Below are 19,029 nucleotides of genomic sequence, written 5' to 3' on the forward strand. Positions count from 1 at the left end.
AAAATGTTGGAAACAAATCCCGAGCGATGTACAGTTGATTGTGTGCTAGTTTGCAACCTTCTGGCAACAGTGTCCGTACTTCTCTTTCCTTGTTTACTTACTCAATATAATAGATACTTATTATTAAGTACAAAATGTGGCCCCTATGGCATGGGATGTGTGGTCATTTGACTGCATTCTTAGCAAATTTCAGGGAATTGTCATTACACTCTTTAAATGAGGTTGGCAAATGCAAAAAACTGAAAATAAAGATCAACAAGAAGATCTAACGTGACCTCCAAGTTTCCGAACACAGTGTCTCTCACAACACCTCGACACAGGTGTCATTATGTCAGAATGTTCCTCACGTCATATTAGGTAGACATGTCATCACCCTCATAAGAAGGAAGTGAACACAGCATGGAGATAATTTGATATGAGGTGCCCTGTCTACAGTCAGGCCTATTAAGTTAGGTGAAGGTGAAGTTTTTACAAGTTCGGTTTTCTTGTTAGACCAATCCTACCCGACTATGACAAAATAAGGTGGACTGCGGATAACATTCTTTGTCAAGTGTCAAGTTTCCCCCTAAAGTGTAATCACCTGTTGTAGACCTATACTGGGTTTCCTCATTGATACAGATAAGACTGGTCTTACCAGTATTCCACTGTCGTAGAAGTACATATCTGTGAGCATCAATGGAAATGTGGCCCCTGGAATCTATTAACACTATCACCCTAAATCCATTTACAACTGCAACACCTGTATATGAAACTGAGAGAGAAGGTTAGCAACTTTCATTCCACGATACCTTCCTTCTTGTGCCTCCATAGTCCATTGGCTTTTCAAGGCATGAGCAGTTGAGAAATATGTGACCATCTTTTCCATACTTGAAATAATGCATGGACAGAGGCCATTTTTCTTTTAGGCGAATACCATGTTCAATGTCCTAGTGGGATGGGTCTTTGTTACGGCCTTCATCGGGCCTGTCTGAGCTCTCCAGTACCAAAGCTGCCATATGCTGCTCCAGGGTTTCAATTAAAGTATCCATATTTTTCCAGAACTGTCGCCTTACCTGTTGTGCGAGACTCTTGGGGAGGCCGTTAACTAGGCAGTTGCCCACAACTATTTTCATGACCTTTTCTGCACTGTTAGCACCTAGTTTTAGCAATCAGCTGAACTTGCTCCACAGACTGAATGCCTGAAAGCACCACGGCTACTTCGGGTCAAAGGGCACTTCCAGCATTGTCTTGCCTGTTGGCTAGTGGTGACCCTGTACCTGGAAAAGATCTCTACCTTTATGAATTTATAATCCAATCCATTCATTCCCAATAGTGTCTGAAAAATTATTAAGTAAGTTTCAATATCTTCTTCTAGATGAATTGGAAAGAGCACTTGGGAAAGTCCAAATGTTCATTCTTCCCACAGAGCCTCCTTTGCTGTATATTGAGCTTCCATTTCTGCAAAGTATGCCTGGTGGTCTGCACATGGAGAGCTTGGAATTGTTCTGATAGGTCGGCCACCATCTCTGCCAGGACTACTGGGTCAGATATTCCAGTAAAATCCTGCCAACTAGTAGTATGAAATGAAAGTGACATTATAGTTCTTTGCGACTTGGATCTGCTAGTCTGAGAGTGAAAGGAAATGAGAGGCATTAGGTGACAGTGCCAACTCTAGATTCAGGGTAGAATTACTAGTTAATAAGCCTTGAACTTGTCTACCAATCATGCGTGTGTGACACCTGGTATGATTTGTTTCCATTATTGTTCCTTTGAAATAATACTATAAGATAGTTGTATTGATCTATCCATTTTCTAAACCTGCTTTGTCAATTACCATGTCACACTGAATTATAGACTATACCTGCTGCATCATTTTTTTACATGTTGAGCAATTTGAGGAGTTTCCCAGCCTGCCTTTTGACACTAGGTTTCCAAATATTTGGTCAACCTCCGCTTCCACTAAGGCATGGTTTTTCAAAAACGATTATTCATCACATTGCTAACACATTTATATTGCATAATGTGCAGTAGAGACGTGCAAAGACCTTTTGGTTGGCACTGGTCCTGACGATGAGAAGGGGCACTTTCCTGGACAGGGTTTCCTTGTAACACATCAGTCCTGCTTATATAGGTATGTCTGTTATTTTAATGTTAGAACAAGTTTGGATGTTACTTCAGAGGCAATATAATATTCACAACATTGGCAAAGAATGGTTCTGCCATATTTGGTGAATGTGCTTGATTATCAGAAAGATTTTACTTCCCATCTACTGAGTGCATAATGATTTACCTGATATAATATAGCTTAACAAGAGGACAGCCTTAAATAATTTTGATCTCATCGCATGCAATGCCAAATGCCATCTCTTTCCATCCTAACATCATGAATTCACATGAAATCAAAGATTTGTTTTCTTCCAAATATGTCAATTGTGGGAAAAAATTCAAAAAGTCACTAGAAAATATCATCTGGTGTCAGTTTATATGTACTGTATATCACCAATCTCTCTCAGCATGAAAATTTGTATGTCCCTAAACCTGTTAATATTACACACATGAGAGAGAGAACAAGCAAGCAAGGGGTGCAAAATTAGTTATGAATTTCCTCTAACAAAAATAATTGGAAAATATGAAACTATATAAATACAACTAATTTTGACAAATTATAAAGCAAACCTGATCCTGTGCTGTGTCTGAAGCTGTATGTGAAAAAAATGACCTAAACCGATTCAATACAGAATACATTGCTGGGCTGCATCAAGCTTAGATGGAAGACCTCTAAATATGATTACTTGGGGTAGCTAAATAGCCATGAAGACAATAACATGGTGAGTTTGACAGTTTGCAAACTTAAAACAGGTAAATTAAGACAGTCTTTCTTATATACAAGAGGCTCCATATGACACCCTTCATGAGTTACTTTCCACATTCCTTCTAAAATGTTCTAACCTATGTTGCTTTTCTCTGATTAATAAACAACAAAAGGCAATCACTTGTGCTTTGAAGAGATCAAATCTGTCCTAGTGGGAGATCTGTACTAAATTCTGAAGAAGAATTATCAAGAGGTGAAAAATGAAATTGGCTATCCACAAAAAGGGAAACTAGGACATTGAGGGCAAAGCAGACAGGAGCTTGATTTACCGTATCCCCCCTGCTCCGCACTTCGATGTAAACCAATGCATATGCGTAAAGGTGATGAGCGCACCATGTGGGAGAATCGATCAGGGCAAAGACCCGTTAAGTGTATTATGTGAGTTATGAGAAATGGGAGAAGGGAATTAGGTTTATTTCAAGAACTTAATAGAATTAAAGAAACTAAGCAGACTTTCTAAGAAGGTAGAAGAGTTTGTATGGAGAAAACGTATGAGTGGGTAAAGGAGGTGTACAGACAAAAGTATTTCAATGCCCAGATGATGGAGCTGGTCGGTAATGGGTATGGTAATTGTGATGGTGCCAGATCCAGGCAGGCAGATTGGAGGGCATTTAGAAAGATTTCATCCAGTTATTTTATAGCCTGACATTATCAGCATAGAAAATGATTCTGAGATATATTATCCTGCAAAACTGGAACGAGTAAACGTTTTCATTTTAAATTGTGTTTATTTCTTTTCAAAATTCAAGAGCACTGCATAATTCCCATTCCTATTGCATAGCTGATTATTTACTTATCTAAACAATTACTTTTGCTGCTTTAAAATGCTGTTTCAAGTAAAGTTGACAATGTCTGTTTACACTGTAGTTTCATAGATAATTACTGAGTGCATCCACTATAAGTGGGGTCAATTAGAGTAAATTGGCATCCAAGTGTTTTCTTGAGTCAGACTTAATTACACTGAAGATCATGGACATCAGTGGAGGACGGCTCTACGGTCTGGCATGTCAGCAGAGCTCAGCTAATGTTTTGACGGTTCTGCTTAGTTTGGACTAGTCTGTAACTTTTGATTGCTGTGTTAAATGTACTTCTGCTTAAATTGCTTGTTAGATAGCACTTTTTTATAAAGTGTCCAAAATTTTATAATTTTAAGGGTGAATTGCTTAAACATTCTAATTTTAGAAATATTTGCTCAGTAGAAATAGAAGTAAAAAACACAAATATAATTTAAAATGTGGCACATGCTTTGTCTTTTGTCTTAAGAGTTTTTGTTTTATAAATAATTTTGTTGAAAGGATTTCATTAATTATTCATATTAGTTTAGTGAGCCAAATAAATGAAAGCCTTATTATGGAGTATTGTCTTGCTTTAATAAAAATATTCAGTATCGTATTTGAAGATACTTTTACAGATTTGTAAAGTAAAATTTATTTTAACAGTAGGCGTTAAAACAGATTGTATCTGGTAGACCTCAGAATTAAAAATCCAATTAAAAAATGACCCTGATCTAATAAGCAAATAGAAGATTTTTTCTCTATTGCACTGAATACAACTGAAAAATATGTACTGTACATATGGAGCCTTTAGAAAATATCCATTTTTATTGATTTTTTTAATTTAACAAGAGCATAAGATGTTTATGTGTTATCATTTCTATTAATAGACATTCAAAATAACAGTGATAGCAGCTAATGAAGTAATGTCAATAAATGACATATTAATCAAATGCCTGGGTACCCCATTAATTGTATGTTGTTAGAGGATTAGCTTTAGTAAATTACTTTCAACTTAAAGTATTTTTATATATACAAATATGATGGGGTAGGGTGATTATTGTTCATATTTTTTATTTACATGATGTGAAAAGATGCAACAAAACAGCACAAGAGGATTGGGGTTCAACTGGAAAATGCTGTTTATTACTATTCAGCAAGGTATGAAAGACTTCTTTTTTAAGAATATAGCGTCTGGAAAACACCAGGGTGTCCTTTGGCTTCTCTTTCCAACAACTAATGACATTTTTTACTCATATTATCTTTTTGTCATGGATACTAATAGGGGATACTTTCTGCATCCAATGTATTGTGGTGAATAGAAGTGATGATTTCTGAAAAACAGAATTATTTTCTTCAAGCTATCTACTAATCTTTTCATCACAGCTTAGAAAATGTAATGAAATGAAAGTATAATTGCTGCTTATGCCATTATATTGCATGTAGCTTCATACTTGCAGGTCCCCAACATCAGATATCAGGGCTTTTGTGTAGGGATTTCATTTGTTGTCACATTTTTTTCACTTAATACAGTTTATGTTTTTAATTGGTTCATATTTTTGAATTTGGACGTGCACCATCAAGCTCTAGATGTCATTTCTAAGGTTCAGTCTCACACAACTTTGCAAACGCTATCTTATAAAATCTAACTCATAAATACACTATGCTCAATGGTATTTTTATTTTTTGGTCCATTCAATGCAAATCTTCCATCTGTAAGAAATCATAGCTAATACTTTTTGTTTTTTAAGTATTTTTTAGGTAACTTTTTTCTGTTGCTATAAATAATTTTGTTTTGTTTGCATGCTTCTGTGATATCAAAGCATGAAATGTAATTTCCTTATCATGAGCATTCTTTTGAACATGCGGCTTGTTATGTCGATCTATGGCTTTCAGATGACACTTTCGATCTGACAAGTTTAAATCTTGCATGTATATTCCCAAGCAGTATGTAGCATAACACAGGGGTTCTTAACCTCAGGTCCATGGATCCCTAGGGGGTCAATGGATGGGTTTCAGGGGTCTGTGAGGGTCAGATAAAAATTAACATTTATATTCACTATATAGCCTGGTACTGTTGATTTAGAGTAGACGTAGTAGTAGTAGTAGTAGTAATGGTAGTAGAAAACGTAGTAGTATTAGATATGTTTTAATTTGTACAAAAGGAATCTTATATAAAAATGTCTACGTGTGGAAGTGTGTGTGTGTCTGTCTGTCTGTCTGGCCCAGAAGTGCGAGGCTACCTCATGAAGCTCAAAACGCCGGCAAGGTGGCCTCAAATTAACGAGTCAGAAGAAGAAAGAAGTACGAGGCTACAGCATAAAGCTGAAAGAAAGCGACACCATCGCCAAAGTGAAACCACCAAGGAAAGTCAAACGAGAGAGAAACTCGCTTAGCCGCTGATAGACAAGGGGGGCAAAACATCTGCAAAACGAAACTGCTGACTCTGCATTTCAATTTTTTTCTGACAATTTCAATATTTTCTAGGATCCCCAGCTTTTTACAGCACGGGCTTACATTGCTAGTGTAATTTCATAATTTCATAATTATAATGAGTGGCCATTACTTTAAAGTTTAATAATACTTGCATGCAAAGTTGTGTTTATGTGAATATTTCTGGGGAAGGGAGTCCATCAGGTTCCTACAGTAGTCCAGGACTCAAAAAAGGTTAAGAATCACTGGCATAATGCTATGTCACATCTGGGGGGTATTTTTCGTACGTGGATTACTCGTTTAGCCGGATGTAATTGTTGACGATTTGGCCTGATCCTGGATCTGTCAGTTTTTCGAAACTCTTGCTGGAATTGTTGTCATAGCAACACATCCTAATCCTCAAACCTGCTCGGAGCTGGTTTGTTCTATGTAAACAAGGATTAGCTCACACACTTAATCAGTGTCCATGCATGGAATTCATTCAGTCATGACTTTCGCCGTTCATGAATGAGCGACCAATTGATATCGGTACGCAAATTATAAGAAGATTATTTCATATAGAGAGGGGTTTGCACGATCGGCAAGATCCTTTATTGCTCCCGGAGGAAATTCTTTTCGAAAGATACCGCTTTAGCCGAGGGGGAATATTGTACCTCAAAAATTTATTAGGACCTTATATTCGAAGTCAAACTCGGTGAAGTCGGGCTCTCACAACCACACAGACAGTATGCATTGCTTTGAGGTTTTTTGCAAGTGGCACTTTTTTTATATACTGTAGGTGATGCGGAAAATCTATCTAAAAGTGCAGTTTGCCAGGCAATTCGTAAAGTCTGTTTGGCTCTGAAAGATTTCCTTCGGGTTTTCATTGTGTTTCCTGGACACCTGCGTGTGCAGACAAAAGAGGCGTTTCATGCCATTGCAGGTAGGTAATACACAGGTAAAAACACCCACAGTTCCATAAAGAATCTCACAATCATCCTAACATTCTCATTACCCGGGGTTTCCAAATGTGATTGGGGCACATGGGACTGATCACAGTGGAGTTTGATCAAACATTATTTGGAAAATGTACCTCTCCTCCTGATGAATAATCAGACACAGTGTCTTCATCAAATATTTGACCTTTGTCAATATCTCGTTGGTCAGACACAGGTTCTAGGGATATGACATTCCCTGCAACTGACCCAACAAAAAAAGAGGGCTATATGGAACATACCTATGGCGCACATTGAGGACAAATATATGCAATGACCATCCTTTATCTGAAATGAAATGAGCACTGCATCCTGCCACTGGTTCTGAGGAGGAGTTTCCCCGTGGAATGCCCTCAGAAACAGGGTGATGGGCATTTTGCTGGAGAGCCAACTCTTCTGCAGGGGTTAGGTCTGGACCACGTGGACCTCCACCTGTTTTTTGCTTGTCTGCCTTCTTATTAGCTTTAAAATTAATGTTCTCTACATTATATATGATTCTTTATGTCAACAATTCTTTAAATAGTTATATACCAATATTTACCAGTTTGAACTATATTCTTGTACTTCACTTTAACCTGTTCCCGTGTTCTCTTTGTGCTCACGTTTGATCTGGAATTATGGACATATTAAATAATAATTAATCTGACACATAGGAAATGAAACGCTGCTTTCAGTAAGTACAATGCACACGCGTTTAATTTGTCGGCCACTTTTTGCCAGCCGTCTTTTCTGGTTTGGGCTGCTTTTGCAGTGTTACCCCTTGTGCATATTAAATCTTGAAATTCTTCATGTCCTTTGAATGAAAGGTTTTGCTCCGCTTGTGTGAAAAAAAAAATGCGCCCGTTCTTTCGTCATATTGTTACAGCCTATCAAAGACTTGCTGATCATGTTTTCTAGACTCAATATATATGGGCTTTTCACTCAGCGCGGGCGCGGGCATTCATCTCGGATGATTAGATCCAGCTCGACTAATCTACTACATGGCTGCGTTTGAAAAACCGACTTATTCCGGATGAGTTTCACTGGCATTAACTCATCAAAGATGAGGCATCTGATCTCAGATGATTTAAGCTACGTACGGAAAATACCCCCCTGAAATGAATGCCAGGAATATGCAAATAATAACAAACACCAGAAACTCCTATTTGGACAACCTACAAAAGAAATACAGATTTTTAAGGCTGATGCAAATGTATGTGTTTATAACGGTTTTTCTAAGTTTATTTTTGTACTACATTTCTCACAGAAGCACACATGTCATTTCCTCCATCTCTATTGCTCGGCAAACTTTAGATATTTTTGGTATTTATTTATTGTTGCCAGTTTTAACACATAACTAATCATTTGGTCTAGAGCAACCTCAAGAGCAAAAGTTAAAATAAGCCTCAATACAAAAAAGCAAGGAAAAATCATTCCCAATTATTATTCCCAAATGAGTGTTTACTCAAAATATTGTGTATAAGGAAGTATTTTCTGCCTGAATATGCAATTTAACTCGATAAGGTATTACAGTAGTTAAGAATTCAAGTATACTGTATTTACAACAGTCATTTAGGCATACACATTATATACAGGTACATGCATAGAAGTATGTAAGTGTGTAAGTTACTTATCCATTCTCTCATCCTTCTTTTGCATTATGTGTACACCTATCCAGTATTACAGCCGTCTTTCCACTGATGGCAGGATGTGCTGTTACAGCTAGTATTTAAAGTTTTGGCATATAGGAAATTGACTAGCAGCTTTTTTGATGTTTTCAAATCCTTTTAGGCAGGCATAATGACATTTTTCTTTGTAGTATGGAAAGTCAAACAGTTCATTTTGGCTCCATCCTCATTTGGAGTTTTTTTTAATGCTTTGTTTTTTGTCATAATACAGTGAGCACCAATAAACTAAAATATGTAGTGCTGCAGATATGAAAAGTTTAGAGACAGAGAGAAGCAACTAGTTGTGGCCAAGTTCTTCTTTTTAATATAGTAACTCGTCTAGACTTGTAGTGACTCATTAAACTTCTCAAATCAGAGTTACTCTCTACTTTTTTATACTTTTACTGCAAAGATACTTAAGTAATTTAAAGTGATTGTTTATTATTGTCGAGACAATTATTATTATTGTGTACTATTTCACAACTTCTGGCTAATATTTTTCTAAAATCAGAAAACAATGTGCATAGAGATTTTTTTCCTAAAGCTTTATTTGCAATTTGAAACTTCTGGTGTGTAGATGTATGAATGTATATGAGTGAATTTAAAATAGGTAAGCCTATCATTGTGAGTTTTCTTGTTAATACAATAAGTAACCTTACGTTGCATTCACAGGCATGTGTACTGGTAATGTTATGCTACATAACTGGTGGACAGTGACGTTCAAAAGAAATGAAAAGTTATAGGAATTTATAAAAAGTACATGTAGTGGATGCAGCTGAGCCATAAATTCACAGGAGAAACAGTATATTGTATGCTGTTAAGAGTATATTTGGCAAATAGTTTTTATGTGTGCCACATTATACTAAAAATTAGTACCTGCACTTGACTGGCAAAATAACATACGAGGTCAAAATGAAGAACATGGTATGGTGATCGGGTGAAAAATACTTACAAAAACAAAAAAGAAGCAGCCTGCGAAAAAAGACAAGATGGACACTAGGGGTTAGCTACAGTGTAACTGAGATAGCACTGTACAGGCTGCTGTTCAAGACCAAACTACGTAGTATGGAACCAAGATGAGATGATCCACAAGTCTAAGCTCTGTTGCAGTGAACCGTGGAACAACAACAGTACCAAGTTTAACTAATCCGCAGCTAAGTCTTGTTTTTGTTTTATGCTTCTTCTCTGTTCACTCAGCTGGCTCTTTGATTGTCCTTTATTTTTTATTAACATTTTATTGAATTTATTTAAAATCAAAAAACAATCCATACAAGCAAGTCAAGTTTTAAAAAAACTAGATTCTAATTAGTGATTGCCCTTTAACTGCAGCGCAGCAGCAATTAACGTCTCACCTCCTCTCAATTACAAACATGCCACTACACATTCCTCTAGATGTAAATAGAAAGAACACTTTGACAGCAACATGTAAATTGAGTAATTTCTTTTTCTTTGGTTATATTCTTGAATAAAAGTGCACTTGTTTTATTATATAACTTTTGTGAACGTGTTTATTTGATATTCAGACTTCAGTCTTCACACATTATACACTTCACGTCAACATTTTGTCAATTATTACTATAACAAAAAAGTTTATGTTTTAGTTATGTGTTCAACATTTCTTGCCTCGCATTTCCTGTCATCCTACATTTACTCAGATCATTGTAGACACATAACACACATTAAATGTATGTATTCCAAATAACAATATATTATTTACCTTATACAATTCCAGACACCTCACACCCAGATAAACAGACTTGAGCTCTGAGAATTTTCAATTTTGCATATGACTTAAACTGCATCGGTAGGGGATAGGATAGCAGGCTACTTGTGCTGATCGACACATTTGCAAAACAAAGACACTGATGAAGAGCTCCAAAGGAATTTAAAGTGACCGGCATTCCGACTTTTTTCGTAGGCTTCGGGGATTCTTGTCTTAAAAATTTCAGCACAGAATTTTTTTATTTAACTCACACACCACAGAAAATACAAAAGCTCTCAGCCACTTCTCTTTCATTTGCATGGATTTCATCAGCTTGTCAGTATGTCTCCTCCAATCCACAAATGAGGGAATATATTGTTGACATTTAGTATGGGGTTGTGTTTTATCCAAAAACAAAAATACAGTATAACAACTATTTACATAGCTTGTTCATTGTATTAAATATAAGTAATCAACAGATGAGTTAAAGTATATGGGAGGATATATTTTAAATAAGAGACTTAAGCATCCGCAGATTTCGATATCTATAGAAGGTCCTAGAACTGCTCCCCTACAGATACTGACAGAAGACTGTTTAGCTTACCATTTTAAGAAGATTGTAATGATATTTTAACTATGCATGAAGTTTGGGTCAAAGGAGGAGTTTCTTTCCTATAGGTTAGCGCTGCCTATATCACAATTATAATTAATACTGTATGTAGCATTTAACACTTGCCTGCTTTTTCTCAGTATTTTCTTTATTTTAATGATTTTCCTGTTCTTCCCCAATTTGAAGAAGAGTGTAAAAAGGCTACTACTATTTTTCTTAGTAATTAATGCAACAGTAATGCAAGATGTACTGAAAAACATGAAAAATAATAGAAACATCTGTTAATGCCATATTGTTGCCTTTTTTATGGCTGTCTGTTTCATTGTCAACAGTCTTTTGTAAAATATTACTTATTTTCGTGTGCTTTAAGATTCTGTAGTATGACTATAGTCCTCATTTCAACAATTTGTAATATTTTTGGATTGTGCTTTTAAGGAGCTGTTTTCATTTCTAACCATAGATCTCCTCAATAATGCGTTTTCTTTTTTTACCTCATGCAAAACTAAACTCAAAAATACACACATAGTAATATAATAGAAATATTATAATTGGAATTGACCATTGTAAATTTGTTTAAACATTATTTATCCAGTTAGCAAATGTGCATCTACAGTACTACTAGATATACTGTTAATACTGTATTGACATCTAAATTCACAAATGTTCACATTTTATAATAGGTAGACTGACAGCATTCCACACGTCTTTTGAGCTGAAAAGAATAAGTGAAATAATCTAGCAGAGTTAAAAATAGGTACGGTACTGATTTATACAAGAATACCATCTTCCAGTAATGGTTACTGTGGTTACTTGTATTCCATAATTACATTTTATTTTAAACCACCTTGAGAAAGATTCTGAAAAGCTAATTTCATAAATAATACTATTACCATTTTCTAAGACCACTTAATCCTGAGCAGGGTCATGGGGGACTGGAGTCCATCCCAGCAAGCATAAGGTGCAAGGCAGGAAGAATTCCTGGACACACACATACACGCATGCACACACATACACTAGGCTCCAATCCACCTGATCTGCCTGTCTTTGGACTATAGAAAGAAAGTGGTGCCCCTGGAGGAAACCCACGCTTATACAGGGAGAACACGAAGAACAACCCAGGACGTGAACCCTTTACTACAATTCTGAGCAAACCAACAATTAAATTAGCTGAAAAATGATAAGATATAAAGGGTCAAAATATGTCCAGTTATGCATGCTTGAACAAAAATTATGTTCAAACTTATACTTAGTTATTTAAAACACCTGCAATAACCTACACTTATTATAATAAATTAGGTCCAAAGATGTTCTTCAAATGCATTTCTTTGTTGCAACTTTACTTAAAGTAAGTCTTTTCACACAATAAAAAAGCAAAAACGTCATCTATTTATTCATTTTTTCTAATGTTATAAAAGGTAAAATATTCCAAGAGAATTAAGATTCATTAACACTTGATCATCACTTGGAGTTCCACACCTATCCAGCTCAGAGGACTCTGTGAACAAAAGGCCCATCCAATTTTGTAATTTGTTTTTCAGTTCAGTATCACTGGACCCAAATTCTATTCATGTACCCTCACGACTAAGGCAAAACTCAAGCCAAAGACACACCTAATTGAGGGATCTGGGTTAAAAACTAGAGTGCACCAAGAAAACATACCAGATATGAGAAGACTAAGAAAACTTCACAAAGGCAATGAAAAGACTTGTATGTGATCCTATCTCCTAAAGATGTTGAGGTAATAGCTGAAACCACTATGACACCATGCTATCCTGATGCAAAAATGTTTTATCAAAAATTATACAGTCCATAAGAACACTCGTTTAAAATCTTCCAAATCCAAAAGTTTATTACCGTTTGTTTAAAGTTCAAAGTAATAATGAATTGTAATTTTATTCATTTATTTCTTTTCCAAAGAAAATGACAAAATGTCAGCCTTATATTTTCTATGCAACACCATTCTGCAAACTATTCTAGAGATACTACTGTATATGTTTATCGTTCAAAATTCATATTCAGTTCACTAAATCGATGAAAACATCAGTAAGAGACTGCCAATTGGGGCGATACCTTCAGTGGTGAAAGTACAACCATGACATCACGTCAGGTGCGCATTTCTAACAGGAACTCTGGCCAATTTGAGAAGTCAGAATTAAAGAAGCAGCCAAGTCTTCTGCCATTGTTTGGAGGACAAAAATATGGCAACGGCTAGTAAATTCCCAGAGAAGGGAAAAACATTGTAATTGTTTTGTTTGTAAAACATCAAACTGTTGATTATATAAGATCTGAAGTGTTTTCATTCCTCACCATTTTAGATATGGATTTCTACAATTAAATTAGAGTAAGCATTGCTATTAGCAATTTAATACCTGACCTTCTTAGCTCCAGCCGAAGCTCACTTATGGAAATGCTGAAATGTCTCGGGGAGGAAAGCATAGAAGATCTAAAATATGTTCAAGAAAAGGACCTGTTGTCTGTTTTGAAGCATATTCAAGCAAGGAGACTGGTAACTTCATGGACCATGACAAGTAAGAATCATATTTTATTATTTAAATTACAGTGAAATTTGCATGGATTTTCTACTTTACAGATAGTTACCATTTGACAAGCTCTGTATTTTAGAAAGACCTATGGTAAGCATTAATATTTGTTTTGATTAAAGCAAAATCTTAGGAATATATGTATCTGTAGTATAATTAAATACAATGTCCAGATGAGTAATGTTTATATATTTGGTTTCTTTCTAGGAGACAGCAATGACAGCTGTTGCTCTGCATCCAACATGGCTTCACCTTTACATTCACTTTCATCTTCAAATTCTCCTTATGCTTGTCGACTGTATACCGCAACCCTGCACAACATACGGCCCGCAGGCCACATGCGGCCCGATACGGCTCTCACTGCGGCCCGCGCCAGGGTTTCTAAGAATTGTGAACTTGAACTTAAATGTGACTAAACTTATATCTAATCGTACAAAATGCATCTACAGGTCATTCCAAGAAACTACTGTTTGCATATAATATACAATTGTGGAGTCAGAGTTCGCGAGCTAGCTCCCAAAGGTTAAATGCGCAGTCTATTCAGTCCTAATACCCACTATGATTATTGTCACATTAATAATCTTATTTCAACTGTGCTTGTATCTTTAACCCTAATTTTTAGAGCTGAAGCTGCGTGAGTTGTGTTTTTATTTTATGAGTGTGTGCGTGTGTGGTAAAGCGTGAGTCTTAATTAACATTCAATTCACAATGACCAGAAATAATGGGTGGTGATAATCGCAAGCGCAAAATTCAGTCAGAACGGAGAGTATATAATCATGTGTGGACAAATAAGTATCTGTTCAGCTTCTACAATGATAAAATCATTTGTTTGGTTTGCCGCAAATCAATTGCTGTTCCAAAGGAATACAATGTCCGACATCATTTTGAATCCAAACATGTCGAGTTGGTGAAGTTGAATGAAAATGAGAAGAAAATTAAGGCATCAAACTTGCTGAAAGGTTTGCATGGACAACAGCAATTTTTCAAAGGGCAAAGACAGAAAGTGAAGTGGCTACAAAGGGAAGCTTTTTAATTTCAAAAGAAATTTCTGCTGCTGGAAAACCTTTCATGGAAAGCGACTTCATAAAAAAGTGCATGATAATTGCAGCATCTGAACTATGTCCAGAAAAGAAACATACTTTTGAAAACATGAGTTTGTCCTGGATGACTGTGCAACGAAGAGTGAATGATATCTCTAGCAACGTTCATGACTAGTTAAGAAAAAAAGCTGCAGAATTCAAAGTACTACTAGTTAGTCATGGATGAAAGCACTGTCACAAAATGATACTGCACAACTTTTAGTTTTTATCCGTGCTATAGATGACAACTTTGAAATTACAGAAGAATTGGCAGCTTTGTGTTCCATGAGAGGCCGAACCACCGGTGAAGATATTTCAAATGAAGTGAAGCAATGTATCACAAAGAAACTGAGTATGACTTTTGAAAATATTGTGGCTATTTGCACCGATGGCACACCATCAATGTGTGGCAAGAGGATTGGTGCGGTAACACTCCTGGAAGAATTTGCTGCGAAAAAATTAACCAAATATCATTGCATCATTCATCAACAATTGCTGTGCAGCAAAGTCCTAAGTTACTACTATGTCATGTCAGTTGTAGTTTCCCTGCAAGAGGGCTTAAACATCGAATATTTCATGCATTTCTAGAAGAAGCTGGCGCTAATTTCGGGGATTTATTATATCATAGGTTCGTTGGCTAAGCTGTGGGAAAGTATTACAATGTTTCATTGCACTCATAGAGGAAATCGGTGAGTTTTTGAAAAACGATCCAAAGGATTTTCCCGAATTGAAAAAAGAAGATTGGAACAACGACCTATGTTTTCTGATTGATATCACCACTCATTTGAACGAACTGAATTCAAAACTGCAGGGAAAGTCAGAGCTTATTTTCCAACTTTTGGCATCAGTAAGAGCTTTCAAAATTAAACTTACGCTGTTCAAAAGGAGACATGAGCCATTTCCCAACATGTAAGACCATTCCTTCTTATAAACATGCCATGCTAGGAAAGAAATATTCTCACGATGTTGATAAATTAATTCAAGAATTCAACAAAAGATTCACATTGTCAAGAGAAGAGGAAATCAAATTCAGAGTGATTCAGAGTGACCCTTTTTCTGTGAACCCAGATGAAGTTCCCATAGACTTACAGCTGGAGATCATCGAACTTCAGTGTTCAGCAATTTATGAAACCAAGCATAGAGAAGGTGATCTTCTTGACTTTTACAGAAGCTTGGACAAAAAGAAATTTCAAAATTTAAGTGATGCAGCAATACAAGTATTCAGCGTGTTTGGCAGCACGTACATATGAGAACAAACATTTTCTGTTATGAACCTTAATAAAAGCAAATCTCGTTTATGTTTAACTGACGAACACTTAGAAGACATATTAAAAACTTCCAACATCAAATATGACTCCAGAATTTGAAAAACTAGTTCGTGACATGAGATGCAACATCTCACATTAACAAGTACAAATGTGGCAGTTTGTCATGCTTTTGGTAAGTTAACATTACTAAATGTAGTTATCTAATATTTCAAGGCATGCTCAATAATCCAGGTAAGGAAATTCTAGAAAGTTGATTCTGTTCATCTGGACATAGATTTTTTCCGATACATTTCATGACTCATCCAAGTGACTTCCTCAGTCTCCTCAGAGAAAAAAAACTATGTCCAGATGAACAGAATCGACTTTCTAGAATAGTTATCTAATACTTTCTTAACATGTTTTTAATTGGTACTCTCTTGAAAATATTGAAGTTTGCCACCTTAATTTTTTTAGTGAATTTAACGCGACCTATGGCCCGCGCTACATTTTCCGACTTTCGTTGAGGCCCCGGATCATTTTTGAGTTGTGCAGGGCTGGTATACCGCTACAATCAGATAGTTTTCAGATACCATACTTGAAATTCCCAGAGGATTTAATGCAATCCCTGGAAAGGGGCAAAAGACCAAGCCCACATTAACACTGTGAAATGATCTGAATAATTATCAAAGAAATCATGAAAGTATGTCCTAAACCCGGGGTACTCAATAGGCGGACTCCGGTCCGCATCCGGACCCAAATACGGTTAAATCTGGACCGACGCCAAAACAAACATGCAAATTTAATCATAATCCAAATGAGTTCTCAATGAAGTGCGCAATTGTGATTCCGCGCGATATATCTTTGAGGTTTCTACTCGGTTTGGTTGCTTCATCTATGTCCAATCACAGCAGTTGTAACAGTATCGTTCCCACTACTCCCCGCCTCCCCCCCAATATTCGCTCGCTCGCTCATTCACGGCAGCCAGATTTATGTACCGGTCACGTGCTCTGGGTCAGGCCGGTGAACAGGCAGTCTCATCACTCGCAGGCAGTGCAAATTTCGATAACTGAATTTTTTTTTGCTGACTGAAAGTGAAGATGGCTGGCCCAAGACAGTACATTGATAAGAAAAGAAAAGTTGATTTTGAAAACCGCGAATTTAAGAGTGAGTGGACAGAAAAATATGCGTTCGTGCTCCCCGTGGGAAGCAGAAAACCAATGTGTTTAATCTGCAACGAGACGGTAGCAATAATCAAAAGTGGTAATGTGAAACGCCATTATGAAACCAAGCATGCACATTTCGAACAAAATTACCCTCAGAACTCAGAGGTAAGGACCATAAAAATAAACCAGCTGAAATCATCATATGAAGCTACAAGCAGTGTAATAGTTAGATCAGCCACACAACAGGAGCGGGCAACAGAAGCCTCACTTAGAGTAGCATGGGTCCTGGGAAAAAACAAGAAACCCTTCTCTGATGCTGAAGTAGTCAAAGAGTGTATGAGTGAAGTGGTGACTGCTCTGTTTGAAGGGACTCAAAAGGATGAAATAATCCAGAAAATAAACCAAATACCCTTTTCTGATTCCACTGCTGCAAGACGAGCTGAAATACTCGCTGATGATTTACTTGAACAACTTAGTTCTGCTATAAAAAAAGCCAAATTCATTTCATTGGCTGTGGATGAATCCACAGATATCACGGACAATGCACAACTCATGGTCTTTGTCAGATTTTTTGATGAAGAAAAGGGAGAATTTCATGAAGATGTTTTGGGTCTCACAAACCTCCATGGACACACAAGGGGGGATGATATCTATGAAGCAGTGACACAGATGCTTAGAGACAGAGCGATAGACCTGAAGCATGTTGTTTCCATTGCTACTGATGGTGCACCATGTATGATTGGGAAAGAGAGGGGATTAGTGTCACGCTTGAGAACTCACCACCCTGACCTCATGGCATACCACTGCATAATTCACCAGATGGTTTTGTGTGCCAGCCTTGGAGAAAGGTACTCAGAAGTCATGACAACAGTCATGAAACTAGTCAATTATCTGAGAGCATCCTCTGCTTTGCAACATCGTTTATTACGCTCATTTCTAATAGAGGTGAATGCAACATTTGATGATTTGCTCCTTCACAACAATGTCCGGTGGCTTAGTAAAGGCAAGGTACTGGAGAGTTTTTGGGCACTGCGGAAAGAGCTGGAGACATTTCTGTTGGATCAGAAGAGTGCAAAAGCCAAACTGTTTGTGGATTTCATGAAGAATGACGAGAAAATGGAAATTGTTGCTTTTCTAACGGACATTACTTCCCATCTTAATGACCTTAATATGAAGCTCCAAGGCAAAAACAGCACAGTGTGTGACCTCATGTTAGCTGTCCGTGCTTTCCAGAGGAAGCTGGAGGTGTTCAAATGTGACTTACAGCAGGACCTGCTTCACTTCCCAAGACTTTTGGATCAGACTGCAGGAAAACATCACCATCACAATTATGCTGAATTCCTGGACAAGCTGATTAAAAATTTCCAAACTCGCTTTGAAGATTTCCCTTTGGGAAAACAAGTCTTGCTGTGCATCGAAAATCCATTTCTTATCAAAAATATTGCAGAATTCTCAAATGAAGCCACAAAAGTCTTCCAATGGGCCAGTGCTGCTTCTCTGCAAACAGAGTTAATTGAGCTACAAGAAAACCTAGCACTGCAGGAATCTCACTGTGACCTTGTCACCTTCTGGACAAAGATGGTTACTGCGGCAGGTGTTCCTCTCCTGCAGAAGATGGCCCTTCAAATTCTTACAATGTTTCCCTCAACGTACTGCTGTGAATCTGCCTTTTCCACTATGAACATGGTGAAAAACACATACCGCAACACCCTCACCAATGAACATTTACATCAGTGCCTCCGCCTTGCCATCACACCTTTTATGCCCAAGTTCAAACAACTGGTGGCACAAAGAAGGTGTCACCTTTCACACTAAAAGGCCTACCATGTCATTTTTTTGTGTATAGTTCTAAAGTTTGGGGATTGCCTTTTTTTGGAGTTCTCTATTTGGAATTTGACCGTCACTTTTCCAGACCTCAGACTGAATGGAAATTTAGTAAGTGGACCTTTCAAATTTATATTTGAGTAGCCCTGTCCTAAACCTTCAAAAAGCAGTATCACTCAAGCTGCTA

Source organism: Erpetoichthys calabaricus, chromosome 6, assembly GCF_900747795.2.
Source record: "Erpetoichthys calabaricus chromosome 6, fErpCal1.3, whole genome shotgun sequence".
In the NCBI taxonomy this organism is placed as follows: Eukaryota; Metazoa; Chordata; class Cladistia; order Polypteriformes; family Polypteridae; genus Erpetoichthys; species Erpetoichthys calabaricus.